Here is a 6000-nt window from a genome sequence, read left to right as displayed (position 1 = left end):
AGGAAACCAGCTGCAGAAGAGAGGCTGAACTCAAGTTTCCCTAGCCTCAGTCTATCCAAAAGACATTCCTTGATGTGTCTGAGAGGTAGCAGGAGGAATGAGGAGAGAGCTGTCATAGGGCATGACCGATGTGGCTGGGCTGCTATCAGCTATGCTGGGTGGCACTGAAAGCCTGCTCAAGTTCATCTGTCATGTTCAGTTGCAATGCAGGGGAGAAGATTACACAGCTGGTTTCATTAATCACTACTACTCTGGTAAGCTGTGGGAAGCAGGAAGGATCTGGGTCCTCTGTAAGCCAAAATTCTTGAAGCTGGGAGAATGAGGTTAGGAAACTAGTTATGTGTTGGTCTCATGTTCATATCCTCCAGTAGTGTGGATGCTAAATGCAAAAAATAAGGGAACAGAGCCTGTGTGAAACTGTCACAGGCTTCTCATTCTGGCCTGAGAAAGCATGAGAAAGAATCCAAACAGTCCTTGGTAAAGGACAACAATCTTTGCAGGTGGTGTTTGGGAAAACGGTCAGGGGTGATGTTACACTTAACCAATGATGGTGATGTGTTGCTTTAATGACCAATGCGAGTTTTACCTCTCGACTTTCTTGAACATGTCTATAAAAGAAGATCAAAATGATAAACTTTTCTCTCCTGTTCAATGCACAAGAGAGAGCCTGTGTCATTCTTCTCACTGTTCCCAACAGAGCTACGCAGTAGGACTTTTCTGTTGGTCACTGCTGGAGGTGGTGGGAGTTGGTTATCTGCTCTGACTTGGTGTGATCATTCTTGTGCTAAGGAATGACCAAATAAACTACTCCTACAGTGAAGAAAATGAGCATTTTGAGCAGAAAACAAGGAGCTGAGGAGAACTGGGGCAGCCATTGAGACTTTGGATTTACTGGATGTGCAGGAGGACCATTGGTTAAGCAGGTCTATCCAGATTTGGGTTTAGGTTATTGTACTACAAGGAAAGAGCTACACAGTCTATTTGGTCTAGGTTAGGCAAACAATTATGTTATAGTCAAGGCAATGCAATACTTGTACTTGCATAAATAGAAAATGTGCTGGATTGTACTCTGCATGGTGGAAATGAATGTGCCTATCTGGGTAATCTTTCTTTTGACTGGTTATTTTTCATGACTCAGTAAAGGTAACTGGATACTTGAATGCCTTACTTGTTTATGATGGCACACAGTGTGTTGAGAACTTCAACCTTGATTTTGTACAGTGTCCACTGGAATCCTCCATAAGAACTTGTGTCATTTTATTGTATCACCACAAAACCTTATCATATAATATCCTGTGACTGGTGCTGTTAACAGCTTTGTGCTCCATTTGGAAAAAGATGGCATCTTGCATTTGGAAGGCCTTGTTGCACTTGGAGAACTCAAAAAAATCAGATACTATTAGCAAGAAGTGTTAAAATGATAAATTATAAAGCCAGACAGACCCATTCTTCATGGAACAGAAATCTACCTTTGAAACATATTGAACTGCATTGGTCCTCAGTATTTTGATGAAGAGTTTTCTCCCTTCTTCATAAAAGAGCTATTCAGCTAACTGGAGAAAGTGAATAAATTCCAGAGTCTATGTAAACAGAAATCCATGAATTTGGCCTACACTTTACCTAAGCATTTGGAGCCCATAAGTTCTCTTTCCTCTGTTAGAGCTGAGCCTTAACAGGTCTTCAAGGGCTGCATTACAGCTGTTTTGGAAGGGCAGCTGGCATTTGATTTGGTTCTTGTGTCAGGAGTCTGGTGAAGAATTTTGGTGGAGTGGTGAAGAAAAGGGCTAGGTCCTGGAGAGAAGCCAGAAGATAGGAAAGGTGGCATCTCTTGACCCTGTTGTCTGTGGTGTTACACTTGCACAAGATTTTGAGCTCCCTGCAAGAGTACCAGCAGTTCTAAGCTATTGTTAAGCTGCAAGATGAAACTTGATTCTTCTGCCAGAATCTCAGATTATGTGCCATTTTGCATGGGTTTGGATGCTGAAAGATGGCACACATGCATATTTTAAGATATCTGATTTCAAAGTGCAGAAATTAGACTAATCTAATAAGAGTGCATGAAAAACATTTCCCTGTGATGGTTTCATAGCCTTTCTTACTGCAAGAATGTGAATGCTTCAGAACAAACACATACTTTGAAAAAATAGACAGATGTAATCCTCCTTGCTTTATAGTAGTGGGTGAAAAAATTTTAGATCTAACAGACTACAGAGGCCTCATGGTGTGACTGGAAGTCAAGTGTCTGCAGGGGACTGTTGATAAACTAGGCCCTGGAAGTGAAGTGTGCCTGTGGCTTTTGGCCCTTTTCTTAGTCCCTCTGACTCAGTTTCCTCATCTGCAAAGCAAACCTCAGAGAACCCTCTGTGAGCGCCATTAGCAAAGTCAACAATTATACACAGTTATTTTAAGTAGGAAGATGGTTAGACTTTTGAACTGCCACCATGTGGTTCCTTCTTACAAGCCTTTCAACTTTCATTTTTATCAATTCCTGCTTTTCCCAACACATTTAGCATTGGAAGCTCTACCGTGTCCTTTGTTGTGTAAGGTCATTGCTTTTACCAACACTGTTTTACAGTGGATTTGATTTATTGTTTCGTCAAAAGATCCAGCTTCAATCATGTGCCATATTTTCTGTGTTATCAGGTCAACTTTGAGTTATTTAATAGGAGCAGTTTTTTGGAATCTCAACGATGATGTTTTGTGGAAACCCTCTGGAATTTGGCAGGAATAGGATTATCCTATGGAGGTGTCTGACATTTGTTGGTTAAACTAATCAAGTAAATTTTCGGAGTGATGGGCTGTTCATGGTTACATTTTGGTCAGCTGTATGGGGCATCAACTGGATATCTTTGGTGTGTAACCACAAATTTTCAATACCTGATTTCAATATAACTTCTAAAATAGAAGGGGAATGGGAGGAAGGGAATTGCTTGATCTTGAAATGATGGGCCCTGGCAAAGAGTTTTCTTTTTTCTGTTTAAAAAAAGTGATATTCCTGGTTTAAGGGAATCTTGCAAGCTTGACAATTTTATGAACATATACTATGTTCATAGTATATATATAATATATTGTATATTATATACAATATATATGTATATATATAATATATATATAATATATGTACATAGTATATAGATAATATAAATACTATCAAGAATTTATCGACTTCTTTTAGTTCTATATTGTGTAGTGATATTTTCATTGCTTTACCATAGTATTAGATTCCTTGGTGACCTATTAATTCAAATTTGAGGTTAAGACAGCCTTTTTAAAAAATAAAAAAATAGTAAGTTGAAAGCATCAGGAAAAGTCAGTGGGCTAAAAAGAAGTAACATTTTTAAAGGCTAGAAGTCCGTACTTGAGTGTCAGCATTTAATGTTAGTTTCTTCCTTTAAGTGTCTGTGTCACACAGCACAGACAAAAGACAGTCAAAGGACTCCATGGGCACTTTTATAAGGTCACTCCAACATAGAGGTGCTGAAAAATAGTTTTAAATCAAAACAAAATCTTTGCTGTCTTCTCAAGAGCTTGAAAGGCAGCCAGGGACATTTCAGCAAAGCAGCATGTCACTGTATTAACACCAGACAAATAATTGTGTTGATTGCAACAGGGAAGTCTGTGTAGGGTGTGTTCCAGAGACCAACTCTTTTCCAACAGGGTTGTTAGACACCTTGAAAGTTGATTCACTTTTTTTTTCCTGGGAATAAACTAATTTCTATAATTTTTTGCTGGATATTCTACTGGATAAAATTACTTCCTCCTCTGTTGCTGATATAAACTTTGTGCAAGATCTTTGGGCTGTCACAGCTGCTCATAAAAATAGTGACCATTGCTGGGAGCTGTGTTTCTGTCTGCTTCCTTACAAATAGGCTTTCTTCATGGATTGTAGGACAAGACTGGAAAGCAGATCAGCTAAAGGGGGTTGCAGAAGACATGTGATCAAATTGCAGCTTGGCATTGCTGTAAAGTGCAACAACTTGCCTGTGTCCCAAACAAAGGATGAGGTACATATGCACTGCCTATTTTTTGAGGCAAAAGAGAGAAGAAGTGCTGCAGCTGGCAGAAATTTGCTTTTGGGCAGAGAATATCCAAGTGCTAGCTCTTGTCCTGGAATCAGTCCTCTTGCTTATTGAGAACAATTGAGAGCTTCCTGCTAATTTTGGGGGGCTTATGTTCAGAGCAGCAATAGTGCAGTTGTCTACAATGAAAAACATTTGAGCCTTCTGCATGCACCTGGCTTATGTTTTCTGATTATTTTATCACCACTGTAGATACTGCATTTTTTGCTTAGGTCTTGCTAATTTTAGGCTTCTTCAACTTGGTCCCAGTTGTCATGGGTAGAACACTGATGTCAGTGTGGTTCTTAGCCCTAGCAGGAACTGCTTCAAACACCTCTTGGGTGTGGCTTTTTCCACATTGTCCAACCAAATTTCTCCTTTTCAGAAGGTCAGCTGACCCTATCATCTCACTCCTGCTAACCAGTAGCCCAGCTGGCCGTCCTGGATCCCTTCCTTGTTTCCAACCACGCTCTGTCAGTCAGTCCATACAGCACTTCTGCTGATTACATCATATTTAGCTGCAGAGGTGCACAACAACGCTCTTTCCCTTAAAATGGGAACGCTTTATTTTACAGAGAGGAAGCAGGATGATTTCCTGTGTGAGACTTGCTGCGGATTAATGGGTCTGTCAAGATCCGTAATCGGCAGCTTAGCTGGGCTGACACATGAAAGGACTGCAGTGCTGTGTGTGAACCACCTTCAGGCTTAAAACTATTTCTGTAGTTCAGTCCCAGAGAGCTGAATGAACATGAACTCAGAATTCAATTACTTCCTCACAGTCCCAGTAGAGATCCATTTACACGCCAGGAGAAACCATTGCTGAGCAAGGACATAATGCTGCTCTCGCTGGGACCCCATAAGCAGGATAGCTGTCCTCCAAATCCAGCATGTTTGGCTGGAAGTCTTCAAGGATGGCTGTTTACCACATGACAAACCTGTACTTTTCACCAGTATGTCATGCAGCATTTTTGAAAGCTCTTCTCACTTTCTAGAGACTTTACGGCACATTCTGGTGCCCCATAGTCTGACAAAAGAAATTTCTCTTTAGTAGGCTAGAAGCAGACCCTAGGGGATTTTCAGGGTGAAAAGACAAAGGGTAAGGCAGAATGGATATTGCTAAGTTTTTACTTTCAAGGACTAGTGTCTTGGGGGTAAAATCTTTACTTAGTCTCTATTTCCTATTTACCTGTCCTTGGATGAAAGAGAAAAAAAATCCCAAGAAAATGATCTACAGATGCATAATAGCCTTTTCTGCAATGGCTCTGTATCTTTCAGTTTACCCATTGAAGGAAAAGCTGTAGACTGCTTTTGTAACATTGGAAGAGATGAATAATGTCTATGTCGTGCTTTTGGCTGTAGCATATAGTGAGCAGAGGTAGTGGTAGTTTATTTTGCAGCTGTAACACTTTGGTAAGCTGCAGGAAAGAGAGAGGTATCCTGCTTCTGAATTTTGCTCTATAAATGCTATATCTCTGACTTCTCCAGTATGGTAAACTGAAGCAAAAGTCTTTCAGTGAAAAGGAATCTTCTATGTATTGTGAATGTTTAATGGTATTTCATTTAAGCAGTCTACTTCCTCTGATTCTTTTGCTTGATTCATTCCCTTTTGTGCATCATTACTTGGCTTCCCTGTCTGTATGAAAGCTCAGGCAGCTTGTCTTTTTTGGGAGACTTGCCAGGGAAAATCTATAAGCCAGTGGTTTGTACAGTGCAACTCCAGTGTGGGTATGTCTTTCCCAGTGGCACTGAAAGACTGAAGAACACTGGCACAGTGAAACCTACCCAGCCTGTTCCTTCCAGGCTGGGATGTGATTTACCTTGTCAGCCCCACAGGTTACACCCCATCTTTTGGCTGCAGATACCTCCTATGGCTTTCAGTTGGAATTAGCATACAACAGGACCTCAAAAATTTGTTGGCAATCATTTTCCCATGAACATTTTA

General features: G+C 40.5%; 1 long non-coding RNA gene across 2 annotated transcripts in view; it reads left to right on the top strand.

Moving 5' to 3' along the window:
• Positions 1-207: 207 nt before the first annotated feature.
• Positions 208-6000, top strand: part of LOC131577523 (uncharacterized) — a 155956-nt gene continuing 150163 nt past the window's right edge. For both annotated transcript variants that reach the window (XR_009277229.1, XR_009277230.1), the window contains exon 1: positions 208-323. This is a non-coding gene — a long non-coding RNA (uncharacterized LOC131577523). The remainder of the gene's footprint in view (positions 324-6000) is intronic.

Source organism: Poecile atricapillus, chromosome 3, assembly GCF_030490865.1.
Source record: "Poecile atricapillus isolate bPoeAtr1 chromosome 3, bPoeAtr1.hap1, whole genome shotgun sequence".
Taxonomy (NCBI): domain Eukaryota; kingdom Metazoa; phylum Chordata; class Aves; order Passeriformes; family Paridae; genus Poecile; species Poecile atricapillus.
Note: the sequence above shows the minus strand (reverse complement) of the source record. Positions and strands in the feature narration are given on the sequence as shown.